The 16,607-nt window shown below is 46.8% G+C and overlaps 15 non-coding genes across 15 annotated transcripts; all 15 read right to left on the bottom strand.

Moving 5' to 3' along the window:
* Positions 1 to 247: 247 nt before the first annotated feature.
* trnaf-gaa lies at positions 248 to 320 on the bottom strand. The gene has a single exon. It is a non-coding gene; the product is annotated as a tRNA-Phe (tRNA).
* Positions 321 to 5,842: 5,522 nt separating this feature from the next.
* Positions 5,843 to 5,915, bottom strand: trnaf-gaa. Its single transcript has one exon. It is a non-coding gene; the product is annotated as a tRNA-Phe (tRNA).
* Positions 5,916 to 6,544: 629 nt separating this feature from the next.
* trnaf-gaa lies at positions 6,545 to 6,617 on the bottom strand. Its single transcript has one exon. It is a non-coding gene; the product is annotated as a tRNA-Phe (tRNA).
* A 627-nt stretch (positions 6,618 to 7,244) lies between these two features.
* trnaf-gaa lies at positions 7,245 to 7,317 on the bottom strand. Its single transcript has one exon. It is a non-coding gene; the product is annotated as a tRNA-Phe (tRNA).
* A 1,114-nt stretch (positions 7,318 to 8,431) lies between these two features.
* Positions 8,432 to 8,504, bottom strand: trnaf-gaa. The gene has a single exon. It is a non-coding gene; the product is annotated as a tRNA-Phe (tRNA).
* Positions 8,505 to 8,925: 421 nt separating this feature from the next.
* trnaf-gaa lies at positions 8,926 to 8,998 on the bottom strand. The gene has a single exon. It is a non-coding gene; the product is annotated as a tRNA-Phe (tRNA).
* Positions 8,999 to 9,407: 409 nt separating this feature from the next.
* Positions 9,408 to 9,480, bottom strand: trnaf-gaa. The gene has a single exon. It is a non-coding gene; the product is annotated as a tRNA-Phe (tRNA).
* A 629-nt stretch (positions 9,481 to 10,109) lies between these two features.
* On the bottom strand, positions 10,110 to 10,182 carry trnaf-gaa. The gene has a single exon. It is a non-coding gene; the product is annotated as a tRNA-Phe (tRNA).
* A 627-nt stretch (positions 10,183 to 10,809) lies between these two features.
* On the bottom strand, positions 10,810 to 10,882 carry trnaf-gaa. The gene has a single exon. It is a non-coding gene; the product is annotated as a tRNA-Phe (tRNA).
* A 1,123-nt stretch (positions 10,883 to 12,005) lies between these two features.
* On the bottom strand, positions 12,006 to 12,078 carry trnaf-gaa. The gene has a single exon. It is a non-coding gene; the product is annotated as a tRNA-Phe (tRNA).
* Positions 12,079 to 12,707: 629 nt separating this feature from the next.
* Positions 12,708 to 12,780, bottom strand: trnaf-gaa. The gene has a single exon. It is a non-coding gene; the product is annotated as a tRNA-Phe (tRNA).
* A 421-nt stretch (positions 12,781 to 13,201) lies between these two features.
* On the bottom strand, positions 13,202 to 13,274 carry trnaf-gaa. Its single transcript has one exon. It is a non-coding gene; the product is annotated as a tRNA-Phe (tRNA).
* A 1,329-nt stretch (positions 13,275 to 14,603) lies between these two features.
* On the bottom strand, positions 14,604 to 14,676 carry trnaf-gaa. Its single transcript has one exon. It is a non-coding gene; the product is annotated as a tRNA-Phe (tRNA).
* Positions 14,677 to 15,086: 410 nt separating this feature from the next.
* On the bottom strand, positions 15,087 to 15,159 carry trnaf-gaa. Its single transcript has one exon. It is a non-coding gene; the product is annotated as a tRNA-Phe (tRNA).
* A 790-nt stretch (positions 15,160 to 15,949) lies between these two features.
* On the bottom strand, positions 15,950 to 16,022 carry trnaf-gaa. The gene has a single exon. It is a non-coding gene; the product is annotated as a tRNA-Phe (tRNA).
* Positions 16,023 to 16,607: the final 585 nt, after the last annotated feature.

The raw sequence follows: 16,607 nt of genomic DNA, 5'->3' as shown, positions 1-16,607 counted from the left end.
GCTTTGTCAGTCCAAACTGACTATGGGCCTGTTGCTATTTGAGAGTCGTTATGTTTACCAGGCAGGTTGTTGTAGCCACTGGTTGCTCCAAGTCAAGGTGTGAAAGCTGTTGATACCTGTAAGTCATACTTCCACGTTTCTATCATCTCTATAACCAGGGTAACTGAAGCTGGGGTGAGGTTAGGAAGTGCACTGCGTAAATATGAGGATCTCTAACTTTCTACATTGAAAACTACATCCCTACATCTGCCGAAACCCGGGATCGAACCAGGGACCTTTAGATCTTCAGTCTAACGCTCTCCCAACTGAGCTATTTCGGCATGAAAAGCTACTGTTATGGAGGCTAAGTGGTGAAAAACAAAGGTATATTTGACTGATATATCTGGTGAAAATCTGTTAAGGTTCTCAGTCATCCAAGTCATGGTTTCTTCAGAAGTTGTACAAGTGTACATAGGCAAGTTGACTTGCTTTTGTTTCACATCTCATCCAAAAGGCTGTGTCAGTCCAAACTGACTATGGGCCTGTTGCTGTTTTGAGAGTCGTTATGTTTACCAGGCAGGTTGTTGTAGCCACTGGTTGCTCCAAGTCAAGTTGTGAAAGCTGTTGATACCTGTAAGTCATACTTCCACATTTCTATCATCTCTATAACTAGGGTAACTGAAGTTGGGGTGAGGTTAGGAAGAGCACTGCGTAAATATGAGGATCTCTAACTTCCTACATTGACAGCTTCATCTGTATATCTGCCGAAACCCGGGATCGAACCAGGTGTAGTGAGTGGGGGACTTACATAATTCAACCTCCGCGCTCAGTATGTGTTCGCACCATTGTTACGTAATGCGTTCGGCGTCAGGCTCCTGCGTGGGTGATGACGTCGACCCCAGTGCATGCTGGGTGGCGTGATGACGTCAGGGGCCCGGCGCGACGGGAACGTAATGACGTCCGGGACCCCGGGGCATGCTGGGGTATTTAACGCCATCTTGTTTGTTTTGTTTGGGATGCTAAATAAACGGAGCACCACTCGTGTTCCAGCCTGGATGGAAGTTGTGATGTGCTTTATCTCAATTTCCACACTGGTGACCTTGACGTTCGTTTGATTGACGTTTTTCACAAACGGGACCTGACCATGGCTGTGCACGCTGTGGCCCTCAAACTCCCCGAATTCTGGGAGGCATCAGCTTCAGCATGGTTTGCCCAGACGGAGGCGCAGTTTGCCCTGCGGGACATAACAGCTGACACAACACGTTTCTACTACGTTGTGTCAGCTCTTGGAAGTTCAACAGCATCCCGGGTGGTGAGTCTGCTGAAACACCCTCCAGCTACGGACAAGTATGAGGCACTCAAAGCTCACCTGTTAAAGACTTTTGAACTGTCAGACGCTGAGAGAGCCAGCAGGCTTTTCTCCCTCCAAGGACTGGGTGATAGCAAACCATCTGAGCTCATGGACCATATGCTGGATCTCCTGGGGGAGCACAGCCCCCATTTTCTTTTCACCCAGCTTTTCCTGCGTCAGCTGCCTTCCCAAGTCAGAGCTGCGTTGGCCAACACCACAATCACCGACTGTAGACAACTGGCTGAAGAGGCTGATAAATTTTTTGTGGCGAGTCAAGAGCGCTATGTAATGGCCGCGTTTCTGGCACCGCACGGCGATCCAGTGACCATGGAGGATTCCACACTCATCGCAGCGACCTCTTCTCGTCGGCAGCAGTCTTCAGGTCGGCAGCTACCTTCAGGCCCCCAGCAGTCTTCAGGTCGGCAGCAACCTTCAGGCCCCCAACAGTCTTCTTCAGGCTTGTGCTTCTACCACGAGAAGTTTGGACCGAAGGCTTATAGATGTCGGCCGCCCTGCAGGTTCGGCGGGTCGGGAAACGCCAGGGCCGGCGCTCAGTAGTGGCCATGAGTGTCGGCCACGTCGGCAGGCTGCTGTTTATCCGGGACAACATCTCCGGACGACGTTTCCTGTGCGATACGGGAGCACAGAGGAGCGTCCTGCCTGCATCCCGTTTGGATATGGTGACTGACAGCCACGGGCCCCCGATGGAAGCGGCTAATGGGACCCCCATCCGCACGTATGGACTGAGGTACGTTGAGTTGTGTTTCGGGGGGCATCGGTTTGGCTGGGATTTTGTCACGGCAAAGGTCGCCGTTCCCCTCCTTGGCGCTGATTTTTTGTGTGCCCATGGACTGTTGGTGGATGTAAAGAACCGCCGTTTGATCGACGCCGTCATGTTCTGTTCTTATACGTGCACACTCGGCGGGGCTGGCTCCATGGGACTGTCTAGCATGCTGTCCACACCGGATGACTTCCACCGGTTACTGGCTAGCTTTCCATCACTCACTCAGCCCACTTTCTCCGCGTCTGCCGTGAAGCATGGTGTGGAGCACCACATCGCCACTACTGGTCCACCCGTCTACGCCCGTGCTCGCCGCCTCGACCCGACCAAGCTTGCCGTGGCTAAGGCCGAGTTTTCCAACATGGAACGCCTGGGAATAGTCCGCCGATCCGACAGCCCGTGGGCGTCACCTCTTCACATCGTCCCCAAGCCTGGTGGTGGCTGGCGCCCATGTGGCGACTACAGGCGGCTTAATGAGGCAACAACACCTGACCGATACCCAGTCCCGCACATACAGGATTTTTCAGCACACCTGGCCGGGATGGTGATTTTTTCTAAGGTAGACCTCGTCCGGGGCTATCATCAGGTGCCTATGCACTCACTGGACATTCCAAAAACAGCGGTGATTACGCCGTTCGGGCTTTTTGAGTTCCTAAGGATGCCGTTCGGACTTAAAAACGCAGCCCAAGCTTTTCAACGCCTCATGGACTCTGTTTTACGTGACCTGCCTTTTCTTTTTGTGTATTTGGACGACATTCTGGTTGCAAGCACGTCCGAATCTCAGCACCGGTCGCACCTCCGAGTGCTTTTTGAGCGGCTCAACCAACATGGCCTGATTGTTAACCCTGCTAAGTGCCAGTTTGGTCGCTCCACCATTGATTTCCTGGGACACAGAGTCACTAAGGATGGCGCAGTCCCTCTCCCATCAAAGGTGGAGGCGGTCACACGTTTTCCACGCCCGCTCACCGTGAAAGCCCTGCAGGAATTCCTCGGCATGGTGAACTTTTATCATCGGTTCATCCCTCGAGCCGCTCAGCTCATGCAGCCCCTGCACGAGGCCTTGAAAGGCAAGCCCATGCACGCCGTGGACTGGACTGAGGGCAGGGATAAGGCTTTTGCTGACACTAAGGCAGCCCTTGCGCACGCCGCTATGCTGGCACATCCTTCTGCCACAGCCTCCATCGCCATCACCTCAGACGCCTCGGATTACGCTGTCGGGGCTGTCTACGAGCAGTGGGTAGGCGGGGCCTGGCAGCCGCTTGCTTTCTTCAGTCGACAACTGCGCACCAACGAGCGGAAATACAGCACGTTCGATCGGGAGCTGTTGGGTCTCTACCTCGCCATCAGACACTTCCGTTTCCTGCTGGAAGGTCGACACTTCACCGCTTTCGTCGACCACAAACCGCTGGTTTTCGCCATGGCCAAGGTGGCTGAGCCGTGGTCCGCCCGCCAGCAACGTCATCTGTCCTACATCTCCGAGTTCACCACGGATTTACAGCACGTGGCCGGTAAGGACAACCAGGTGGCGGACTGCCTGTCACGGGCTGTGGCAGGAGCAGTCCATCTTGGCCTGGATTACGGCCGCATGGCAGCGGACCAGACCACAGATCCAGACTTACACACCCTGAGGACCTCGACTACAGGTTTGAAGATAGAGGACGTCGTGTTTGGGGAGGCTGACACCACGCTCCTGTGTGACGTCTCCACAGGCAGGCCTCGGCCGATCGTGCCCACGGGATGGAGACGCCGCGTTTTTGATGCCATCCATGGCCTCTCCCATCCTGGGTCAAAAGCGTCGCAGAGACTGGTGGCGGCGAAGTTTGTTTGGCACGGCCTCAAAAAGGACGTTAGAGACTGGGCTGCCACTTGTCTGGAGTGCCAACGGGCCAAAGTGCACCGACACACTAAAGCCCCGTTAGAGTTGTTCCCGGTGCCAGAGAGGCGGTTTGATCATGTCAACGTGGATCTGGTCGGCCCTCTACCCTCCTCTCATGGTTTCACCTACCTGTTCACCATGGTTGACAGGACCACCCGTTGGCCTGAGGCTGTGCCACTGACATCGCTGACATCCGTGGAGATGACACGGGCATTTATCGGCACCTGGGTTGCCCGCTTTGGCACCCCTTCGGACATATCCTCTGACCGGGGTGCGCAGTTCACGTCTGAGCTGTGGAACACGGTGGCCCAGAGCCTCGGAGTGAAACTCCACCGCACGACTGCATATCACCCGCAGGCTAACGGTCTCTGTGAGCGGTTCCATAGGTCGATGAAGGCTTCACTTCGGGCTGGCCTCAAAGACTGCAACTGGGTCGACAAGCTCCCGTGGGTGATGCTGGGCATCAGAACTGCACCAAAGGAAGACCTGCAATCCTCATCCGCGGAGCTTGTCTATGGCCAGCCTCTGCGGGTCCCAGGGGATTTTGTTCCTACCTCCAACGTCCCTTGGTCTGCGGCTCCCCAGCGGGCCACGCTACTGGACAACGCAAGGCTTTTCGCACCTGTCCCTACTTCCCGGCACGGCCTCCCTCAGTCGCACATCCCCGCTGGGCTTCAGAAGGCGGAGTACGTTTTTGTTCGCCACGACGCTCACAGGGGACCACTACGGCCGCCCTACGAGGGCCCATTTCGCGTGTTGGAGAAGGGGGACAAACATTTTGTGGTGGACATGGGAGGCAAACCGGAGCGACTCTCCATTGACCGCCTCAAACCAGCTCATCTGGACGTGGCTAAGCCCGTTGAAGTAGCCCAGCCCCCACGACGCGGGCGGCCTCCAGTTATGCATCCACCCCCTGTTCCCCTTCTTATCAAACCTCCCACACTCCATGCCCCACACTCCTGTCAAGGCGGGATACCTGCCGCAGTAGTGTCTCCTCCACCCCCTCCAAAACGCAGTCGTTTTGGCCGGTTAATACAACCACCTGTTTGGTGATATTTTTGTCTGCTATGGTGAATTCTGGGGGGACGTGTGTAGTGAGTGGGGGACTTACATAATTCAACCTCCGCGCTCAGTATGTGTTCGCACCATTGTTACGTAATGCGTTCGGCGTCAGGCTCCTGCGTGGGTGATGACGTCGACCCCAGTGCATGCTGGGTGGCGTGATGACGTCAGGGGCCCGGCGCGACGGGAACGTAATGACGTCCGGGACCCCGGGGCATGCTGGGGTATTTAACGCCATCTTGTTTGTTTTGTTTGGGATGCTAAATAAACGGAGCACCACTCGTGTTCCAGCCTGGATGGAAGTTGTGATGTGCTTTATCTCAATTTCCACACAGGGACCTTTAGATCTTCAGTCTAACGCTCTCCCAACTGAGCTATTTCGGCATGAAAAGCTGCTGTTATGGAGGCTAAGTGGTAAAAAACAAAGGTATATTTGAGTGATATATCTGGTGAAAATCTGTGAAGGTTCTCAATCATCCAAGTCATGGTTTCTTCAGAAGTTGTACAAGTGTATATAGGCAAGTTGACTTGCTTTTGTTTCACATCTCATCCAAAAGGCTGTGTCAGTCCAAACTGACTATGGGCCTGTTGCTGTTTTGAGAGTCGTTATGTTTACCAGACAGGTTGTAGCCACTGGTTTCTCCAAGTCAAGGTGGGAAAGCTGTTCATACCTGTAAGTCATACCTTCACATTTCTATCACCAGGGTAACTGAAGTTGGGGTGTGGTTAGGAAGAGCACAGTCTAAATATGAGGATCTCTAACTTTCAACATCGAAAACTACATCTCTACATCTGCCGAAACCCGGGATCGAACCAGGGACCTTTAGATCTTCAGTCTAACGCTCTCCCAACTGAGCTATTTCGGCATGAAAAGCTACTGTTATGGAGGCTAAGTGGTAAAAAACAAAGGTATATTTGAGTGATATATCTGTTGAAAATCTGTTAAGGTTCTCAGTCATCCAAATCATGGTTTCTTCAGAAGTTGTACAAGCTTAAATAGGCAAGTTGACCTGCTTTTGTTTCACATCTAATCCAAAAGGCTTTGTCAGTCCAAACTGACTATGGGCCTGTTGCTGTTTTGAGAGCCGTTATGTTTACCAGGCAGGTTGTTGTAGCCACTGGTTTCTCCAAGTCAAGTTGTGAAAGCTGTTGATACCTGTAAGTCATACTTCCACGTTTCTATAACCAGGGTAACTGAAGCTGGGTTGTGGTTAGGAAGAGCACAGTCTAAATATGAGGAGCCAAAAGGCTTTGTCAGTCCAAACTGACTATGGGCCTGTTGCTATTTGAGAGTCGTTATGTTTACCAGGCAGGTTGTTGTAGCCACTGGTTTCTCCAAGTCAAGGTGTGAAAGCTGTTGATACCTGTAAGTCATACTTCCGCGTTTCTATCATCTCTATAACCAGGGTAACTGAAGCTGGGGTGAGGTTAGGAAGAGCACTGCGTAAATATGAGGATCTCTAACTTTCTACATTGAAAACTACATCCCTACATCTGCCGAAACCCGGGATCGAACCAGGGACCTTTAGATCTTCAGTCTAACGCTCTCCCAACTGAGCTATTTCGGCATGAAAAGCTACTGTTATGGAGGCTAAGTGGTGAAAAACAAAGGTATATTTGACTGATATATCTGGTGAAAATCTGTTAAGGTTCTCAGTCATCCAAGTCATGGTTTCTTCAGAAGTTGTACAAGTGTACATAGGCAAGTTGACTTGCTTTTGTTTCACATCTCATCCAAAAGGCTTTGTCAGTCCAAACTGACTATGGGCCTTTTGCTGTTTTGAGAATCGTTATGTTTACCAGACAGGTTGTAGCCACTGGTTTCTCCAAGTCAAGGTGGGAAAGCTGTTCATAGCTGTAAGTCATACTTTCACATTTCTATCACCAGGGTAACTGAAGTTGGGGTGTGGTTAGGAAGAGCACAGTCTAAATATTTGGAGCCAAAAGGCTTTGTCAGTCCAAACTGACTAAGTGCCTGTTGCTGTTTTGAGAGTGGTTATGTTTACCAGGCAGGTTGTTGTAGCCACTGGTTTCTCCAAGTCAAGTTGTGAAAGCTGTTGATACCTGTAAGTCATACTTCCACGTTTCTATCATCTCTATAACCAGGGTAACTGAAGCTGGGGTGAGGTTAGGAAGAGCACTACGTAAATATGAGGATCTCTAACTTTCTACATTGAAAACTACATCCCTAAATCTGCCGAAACCCGGGATCGAACCAGGGACCTTTAGATCTTCAGTCTAACGCTCTCCCAACTGAGCTATTTCGGCATGAAAAGCTACTGTTATGGAGGCTAAGTGGTGAAAAACAAAGGTATATTTGACTGATATATCTGGTGAAAATCTGTTAAGGTTCTCAGTCATCCAAGTCATGGTTTCTTCAGAAGTTGTACAAGTGTACATAGGCAAGTTGACTTGCTTTTGTTTCACATCTCATCCAAAAGGCTTTGTCAGTCCAAACTGACTATGGGCCTGTTGCTGTTTTGAGAGCCGTTATGTTTACCAGGCAGGTTGTTGTAGCCACTGGTTGCTCCAAGTCAAGGTGGGAAAGCTGTTCATACCTGTAAGTCATACCTTCACATTTCTATCACCAGGGTAACTGAAGTTGGGGTATGGTTAGGAAGAGCACAGTCTAGATATGAGGATCTCTAACTTTCAACATCGAAAACTACATCTCTACATCTGCCGAAACCCGGGATCGAACCAGGGACCTTTAGATCTTCAGTCTAACGCTCTCCCAACTGACCTATTTCGGCATGAAAAGCTACTGTTATGGAGGCTAAGTGGTGAAAAACAAAGGTATATTTGACTGATATATCTGGTGAAAATCTGTTAAGCTTCTCAGTCATCCAAGTCATGGTTTCTTCAGAAGTTGTACAAGTGTACATAGGCAAGTTGACTTGCTTTTGTTTCACATCTCATCCAAAAGGCTTTGTCAGTCCAAACTGACTATGGGCCTGTTGCTGTTTTGAGAGCCGTTATGTTTACCAGGCAGGTTGTTGTAGCCACTGGTTTCTCCAAGTCAAGTTGTGAAAGCTGTTGATACCTGTAAGTCATACTTCCACGTTTCTATAACCAGGGTAACTGAAGCTGGGTTGTGGTTAGGAAGAGCACAGTCTAAATATGAGGAGCCAAAAGGCTTTGTCAGTCCAAACTGACTATGGGCCTGTTGCTATTTGAGAGTCGTTATGTTTACCAGGTAGGTTGTTGTAGCCACTGGTTGCTCCAAGTCAAGTTGTGAATGCTGTTGATACCTGTAAGTCATACTTCCACGTTTCTATCATCTCTATAACCAGGGTAACTGAAGTTGGGGTGAGGTTAGGAAGAGCACTGCGTAAACATGAGGATCTCTAACTTCCTACATTGACAGCTTCATCTGTATATCTGCCGAAACCCGGGATTGAACCAGGGACCTTTAGATCTTCAGTCTAACGCTCTCCCAACTGAGCTATTTCGGCATGAAAAGCTGCTGTTATGGAGGCTAAGTGGTGAAAAACAAAGGTATATTTGAGTGATATATCTGGTGAAAATCTGTTAAGGTTCTCAGTCATCCAAGTCATGGTTTCTTCAGAAGTTGTACAAGTGTACATAGGCAAGTTGACTTGCTTTTGTTTCACATCTCATCCAAAAGGCTGTGTCAGTCCAAACTGACTATGGGCCTGTTGCTGTTTTGAGAGTCGTTATGTTTACCAGGCAGGTTGTTGTAGCCACTGGTTGCTCCAAGTCAAGTTGTGAAAGCTGTTGATACCTGTAAGTCATACTTCCACATTTCTATCATCTCTATAACTAGGGTAACTGAAGTTGGGGTGAGGTTAGGAAGAGCACTGCGTAAATATGAGGATCTCTAACTTCCTACATTGACAGCTTCATCTGTATATCTGCCGAAACCCGGGATCGAACCAGGGACCTTTAGATCTTCAGTCTAACGCTCTCCCAACTGAGCTATTTCGGCATGAAAAGCTGCTGTTATGGAGGCTAAGTGGTAAAAAACAAAGGTATATTTGAGTGATATATCTGGTGAAAATCTGTGAAGGTTCTCAATCATCCAAGTCATGGTTTCTTCAGAAGTTGTACAAGTGTATATAGGCAAGTTGACTTGCTTTTGTTTCACATCTCATCCAAAAGGCTGTGTCAGTCCAAACTGACTATGGGCCTGTTGCTGTTTTGAGAGTCGTTATGTTTACCAGACAGGTTGTAGCCACTGGTTTCTCCAAGTCAAGGTGGGAAAGCTGTTCATACCTGTAAGTCATACCTTCACATTTCTATCACCAAGGTAACTGAAGTTGGGGTGTGGTTAGGAAGAGCACAGTCTAAATATGAGGATCTCTAACTTTCAACATCGAAAACTACATCTCTACATCTGCCGAAACCCGGGATCGAACCAGGGACCTTTAGATCTTCAGTCTAACGCTCTCCCAACTGAGCTATTTCGGCATGAAAAGCTACTGTTATGGAGGCTAAGTGGTAAAAAACAAAGGTATATTTGAGTGATATATCTGTTGAAAATCTGTGAAGGTTCTCTGTCATCCAAATCATGGTTTCTTCAGAAGTTGTACAAGCTTAAATAGGCAAGTTGACCTGCTTTTGTTTCACATCTAATCCAAAAGGCTTTGTCAGTCCAAACTGACTATGGGCCTGTTGCTGTTTTGAGAGCCGTTATGTTTACCAGGCAGGTTGTTGTAGCCACTGGTTGCTCCAAGTCAAGTTGTGAAAGCTGTTGATACCTGTAAGTCATACTTCCACGTTTCTATAACCAGGGTAACTGAAGCTGGGTTGTGGTTAGGAAGAGCACAGTCTAAATATGAGGAGCCAAAAGGCTTTGTCAGTCCAAACTGACTATGGGCCTGTTGCTATTTGAGAGTCGTTATGTTTACCAGGCAGGTTGTTGTAGCCACTGGTTTCTCCAAGTCAAGGTGTGAAAGCTGTTGATACCTGTAAGTCATACTTCCACGTTTCTATCATCTCTATAACCAGGGTAACTGAAGCTGGGGTGAGGTTAGGAAGAGCACTGCGTAAATATGAGGATCTCTAACTTTCTACATTGAAAACTACATCCCTACATCTGCCGAAACCCGGGATCGAACCAGGGACCTTTAGATCTTCAGTCTAACGCTCTCCCAACTGAGCTATTTCGGCATGAAAAGCTACTGTTATGGAGGCTAAGTGGTGAAAAACAAAGGTATATTTGACTGATATATCTGGTGAAAATCTGTTAAGGTTCTCAGTCATCCAAGTCATGGTTTCTTCAGAAGTTGTACAAGTGTACATAGGCAAGTTGACTTGCTTTTGTTTCACATCTCATCCAAAAGGCTTTGTCAGTCCAAACTGACTATGGGCCTTTTGCTGTTTTGAGAATCGTTATGTTTACCAGACAGGTTGTAGCCACTGGTTTCTCCAAGTCAAGGTGGGAAAGCTGTTCATAGCTGTAAGTCATACTTTCACATTTCTATCACCAGGGTAACTGAAGTTGGGGTGTGGTTAGGAAGAGCACAGTCTAAATATTTGGAGCCAAAAGGCTTTGTCAGTCCAAACTGACTAAGTGCCTGTTGCTGTTTTGAGAGTGGTTATGTTTACCAGGCAGGTTGTTGTAGCCACTGGTTTCTCCAAGTCAAGTTGTGAAAGCTGTTGATACCTGTAAGTCATACTTCCACGTTTCTATCATCTCTATAACCAGGGTAACTGAAGCTGGGGTGAGGTTAGGAAGAGCACTACGTAAATATGAGGATCTCTAACTTTCTACATTGAAAACTACATCCCTAAATCTGCCGAAACCCGGGATCGAACCAGGGACCTTTAGATCTTCAGTCTAACGCTCTCCCAACTGAGCTATTTCGGCATGAAAAGCTACTGTTATGGAGGCTAAGTGGTGAAAAACAAAGGTATATTTGACTGATATATCTGGTGAAAATCTGTTAAGGTTCTCAGTCATCCAAGTCATGGTTTCTTCAGAAGTTGTACAAGTGTACATAGGCAAGTTGACTTGCTTTTGTTTCACATCTCATCCAAAAGGCTTTGTCAGTCCAAACTGACTATGGGCCTTTTGCTGTTTTGAGAGCCGTTATGTTTACCAGGCAGGTTGTTGTAGCCACTGGTTTCTCCAAGTCAAGTTGTGAAAGCTGTTGATACCTGTAAGTCATACTTCCACGTTTCTATAACCAGGGTAACTGAAGCTGGGTTGTGGTTAGGAAGAGCACAGTCTAAATATGAGGAGCCAAAAGGCTTTGTCAGTCCAAACTGACTATGGGCCTGTTGCTATTTGAGAGTCGTTATGTTTACCAGGCAGGTTGTTGTAGCCACTGGTTGCTCCAAGTCAAGTTGTGAAAGCTGTTGATACCTGTAAGTCATACTTCCACGTTTCTATCATCTCTATAACCAGGGTAACTGAAGTTGGGGTGAGGTTAGGAAGAGCACTGCGTAAACATGAGGATCTCTAACTTCCTACATTGACAGCTTCATCTGTATATCTGCCGAAACCCGGGATTGAACCAGGGACCTTTAGATCTTCAGTCTAACGCTCTCCCAACTGAGCTATTTCGGCATGAAAAGCTGCTGTTATGGAGGCTAAGTGGTAAAAAACAAAGGTATATTTGAGTGATATATCTGGTGAAAATCTGTGAAGGTTCTCAGTCATCCAAGTCATGGTTTCTTCAGAAGTTGTACAAGCTTAAATAGGCAAGTTGACCTGCTTTTGTTTCACATCTAATCCAAAAGGCTTTGTCAGTCCAAACTGACTATGGGCCTGTTGCTGTTTTGAGAGTCGTTATGTTTACCAGGCAGGTTGTTGTAGCCACTGGTTGCTCCAAGTCAAGGTGTGAAAGCTGTTGATACCTGTAAGTCATACTTCCACGTTTCTATCATCTCTATAACCAGGGTAACTGAAGCTGGGGTGAGGTTAGGAAGAGCACTGCGTAAATATGAGGATCTCTAACTTTCTACATTGAAAACTACATCCCTACATCTGCCGAAACCCGGGATCGAACCAGGGACCTTTAGATCTTCAGTCTAACGCTCTCCCAACTGAGCTATTTCGGCATGAAAAGCTACTGTTATGGAGGCTAAGTGGTGAAAAACAAAGGTATATTTGACTGATATATCTGGTGAAAATCTGTTAAGGTTCTCAGTCATCCAAGTCATGGTTTCTTCAGAAGTTGTACAAGCTTAAATAGGCAAGTTGACTTGCTTTTGTTTCACATCTCATCCAAAAGGCTTTGTCAGTCCAAACTGACTATGGGCCTGTTGCTGTTTTGAGAGCCGTTATGTTTACCAGGCAGGTTGTTGTAGCCACTGGTTTCTCCAAGTCAAGTTGTGAAAGCTGTTGATACCTGTAAGTCATACTTCCACGTTTCTATAACCAGGGTAACTGAAGCTGGGTTGTGGTTAGGAAGAGCACAGTCTAAATATGAGGAGCCAAAAGGCTTTGTCAGTCCAAACTGACTATGGGCCTGTTGCTATTTGAGAGTCGTTATGTTTACCAGGCAGGTTGTTGTAGCCACTGGTTGCTCCAAGTCAAGGTGTGAAAGCTGTTGATACCTGTAAGTCATACTTCCACGTTTCTATCATCTCTATAACCAGGGTAACTGAAGCTGGGGTGAGGTTAGGAAGAGCACTGCGTAAATATGAGGATCTCTAACTTTCTACATTGAAAACTACATCCCTACATCTGCCGAAACCCGGGATCGAACCAGGGACCTTTAGATCTTCAGTCTAACGCTCTCCCAACTGAGCTATTTCGGCATGAAAAGCTACTGTTATGGAGGCTAAGTGGTGAAAAACAAAGGTATATTTGAGTGATATATCTGGTGAAAATCTGTTAAGGTTCTCAGTCATCCAAGTCATGGTTTCTTCAGAAGTTGTACAAGTGTACATAGGCAAGTTGACTTGCTTTTGTTTCACATCTCATCCAAAAGGCTTTGTCAGTCCAAACTGACTATGGGCCTGTTGCTGTTTTGAGAGTCGTTATGTTTACCAGGCAGGTTGTTGTAGCCACTGGGTGCTCCAAGTCAAGTTGTGAAAGCTGTTCATACCTGTAAGTCATACTTCCACGTTTCTATCATCTCTATAAGTAGGGTAACTGAAGTTGGGGTGAGGTTAGGAAGAGCACTGCGTAAACATGAGGATCTCTAACTTCCTACATTGACAGCTTCATCTGTATATCTGCCGAAACCCGGGATCGAACCAGGGACCTTTAGATCTTCAGTCTAACGCTCTCCCAACTGAGCTATTTCGGCATGAAAAGCTACTGTTATGGAGGCTAAGTGGTGAAAAACAAAGGTATATTTGAGTGATATATCTGGTGAAAATCAATGAAGGTTCTCAGTCATCCAAATCATGGTTTCTTCAGACGTTGTACAAGCTTACATAGGCAAGTTGACCTGCTTTTGTTTCACATCTCATCCAAAAGGCTTTGTCAGTCCAAACTGACTATGGGCCTTTTGCTGTTTTGAGAATCGTTATGTTTACCAGACAGGTTGTAGCCACTGGTTTCTCCAAGTCAAGGTGGGAAAGCTGTTCATAGCTGTAAGTCATACTTTCACATTTCTATCACCAGGGTAACTGAAGTTGGGGTGTGGTTAGGAAGAGCACAGTCTAAATATTTGGAGCCAAAAGGCTTTGTCAGTCCAAACTGACTAAGTGCCTGTTGCTGTTTTGAGAGTGGTTATGTTTACCAGGCAGGTTGTTGTAGCCACTGGTTTCTCCAAGTCAAGTTGTGAAAGCTGTTCATACCTGTAAGTCATACTTCCACGTTTCTATCATCTCTATAAGTAGGGTAACTGAAGTTGGGGTGTGGTTAGGAAGAGCACAGTCTAAATATGAGGATCTCTAACTTTCAACATCGAAAACTACATCTCTACATCTGCCGAAACCCGGGATCGAACCAGGAACCTTTAGATCTTCAGTCTAACGCTCTCCCAACTGAGCTATTTCGGCATGAAAAGCTACTGTTATGGAGGCTAAGTGGTGAAAAACAAAGGTATATTTGACTGATATATCTGGTGAAAATCTGTTAAGGTTCTCAGTCATCCAAGTCATGGTTTCTTCAGAAGTTGTACAAGCTGTACATAGGCAAGTTGACTTGCTTTTGTTTCACATCTCATCCAAAAGGCTTTGTCAGTCCAAACTGACTATGGGCCTGTTGCTGTTTTGAGAGCCGTTATGTTTACCAGGCAGGTTGTTGTAGCCACTGGTTTCTCCAAGTCAAGTTGTGAAAGCTGTTGATACCTGTAAGTCATACTTCCACGTTTCTATAACCAGGGTAACTGAAGCTGGGTTGTGGTTAGGAAGAGCACAGTCTAAATATGAGGAGCCAAAGCCTTTGTCAGTCCAAACTGACTATGGGCCTGTTGCTATTTGAGAGTCGTTATGTTTACCAGGCAGGTTGTTGTAGCCACTGGTTGCTCCAAGTCAAGTTGTGAAAGCTGTTGATACCTGTAAGTCATACTTCCACGTTTCTATCATCTCTATAACCAGGGTAACTGAAGTTGGGGTGAGGTTAGGAAGAGCACTGCGTAAACATGAGGATCTCTAACTTCCTACATTGACAGCTTCATCTGTATATCTGCCGAAACCCGGGATCGAACCAGGGACCTTTAGATCTTCAGTCTAACGCTCTCCCAACTGAGCTATTTCGGCATGAAAAGCTACTGTTATGGAGGCTAAGTGGTAAAAAACAAAGGTATATTTGAGTGATATATCTGGTGAAAATCTGTGAAGGTTCTCAAGTCATCCAAGTCATGGTTTCTTCAGAAGTTGTACAAGTGTACATAGGCAAGTTGACTTGCTTTTGTTTCACATCTCATCCAAAAGGCTTTGTCAGTCCAAACTGACTATGGGCCTGTTGCTGTTTTGAGAGTCGTTATGTTTACCAGACAGGTTGTAGCCACTGGTTTCTCCAAGTCAAGGTGGGAAAGCTGTTCATACCTGTAAGTCATACCTTCACATTTCTATCACCAGGGTAACTGAAGTTGGGGTGTGGTTAGGAAGAGCACAGTCTAAATATGAGGATCTCTAACTTTCAACATCGAAAACTACATCTCTACATCTGCCGAAACCCGGGATCGAACCAGGGACCTTTAGATCTTCAGTCTAACGCTCTCCCAACTGAGCTATTTCGGCATGAAAAGCTACTGTTATGGAGGCTAAGTGGTAAAAAACAAAGGTATATTTGAGTGATATATCTGGTGAAAATCTGTGAAGGTTCTCTGTCATCCAAATCATGGTTTCTTCAGAAGTTGTACAAGCTTAAATAGGCAAGTTGACCTGCTTTTGTTTCACATCTAATCCAAAAGGCTTTGTCAGTCCAAACTGACTATGGGCCTGTTGCTGTTTTGAGAGTCGTTATGTTTACCAGGCAGGTTGTTGTAGCCACTGGTTGCTCCAAGTCAAGGTGTGAAAGCTGTTGATACCTGTAAGTCATACTTCCACGTTTCTATCATCTCTATAACCAGGGTAACTGAAGCTGGGGTGAGGTTAGGAAGAGCACTGCGTAAATATGAGGATCTCTAACTTTCTACATTGAAAACTAGCCACTGGTTTCTCCAAGTCAAGTTGTGAAAGCTGTTGATACCTGTAAGTCATACTTCCCCGTTTCTATAACCAGGGTAACTGAAGCTGGGTTGTGGTTAGGAAGAGCACAGTCTAAATATGAGGAGCCAAAAGGCTTTGTCAGTCCAAACTGACTATGGGCCTGTTGCTATTTGAGAGTCGTTATGTTTACCAGGCAGGTTGTTGTAGCCACTGGTTGCTCCAAGTCAAGGTGTGAAAGCTGTTGATACCTGTAAGTCATACTTCCACGTTTCTATCATCTCTATAACCAGGGTAACTGAAGCTGGGGTGAGGTTAGGAAGAGCACTGCGTAAATATGAGGATCTCTAACTTTCTACATTGAAAACTACATCCCTACATCTGCCGAAACCCGGGATCGAACCAGGGACCTTTAGATCTTCAGTCTAACGCTCTCCCAACTGAGCTATTTCGGCATGAAAAGCTACTGTTATGGAGGCTAAGTGGTGAAAAAAAAGGTATATTTGACTGATATATCTGGTGAAAATCAATGAAGGTTCTCAGTCATCCAAATCATGGTTTCTTCAGAAGTTGTACAAGCTTACATAGGCAAGTTGACCTGCTTTTGTTTCACATCTCATCCAAAAGGCTTTGTCAGTCCAAACTGACTATGGGCCTGTTGCTGTTTTGAGAGTCGTTATGTTTACCAGGACAGGTTGTAGCCACTGGTTTCTCCAAGTCAAGGTGGGAAAGCTGTTCATAGCTGTAAGTCATACTTCCACATTTCTATAACCAGGGTAACTGAAGCTGGGGTGTGGTTAGGAAGAGCACAGTCTAAATATTGAGGAGCCAAAAGGCTTTGTCAGTCCAAACTGACTAAGTGCCTGTTGCTAGTTTGAGAGTCGGTTATGTTTACCAGGCAGGTTGTTGTAGCCACTGGTTGCTCCAAGTCAAGTTGTGAAAGCTGTTCATACCTGTAAGTCATACTTCCACGTTTCTATCATCTCTATAACCTAGGGTAACTGAAGTTGGGGTGAGGTTAGGAAGAGCACTGCGTAAAC

The sequence above is a fragment of the Hippoglossus hippoglossus genome, chromosome 5 (genome assembly GCF_009819705.1).
Source record: "Hippoglossus hippoglossus isolate fHipHip1 chromosome 5, fHipHip1.pri, whole genome shotgun sequence".
NCBI lineage: Eukaryota > Metazoa > Chordata > Actinopteri > Pleuronectiformes > Pleuronectidae > Hippoglossus > Hippoglossus hippoglossus.
This window is presented reverse-complemented; position numbering and strand designations above follow the sequence as displayed.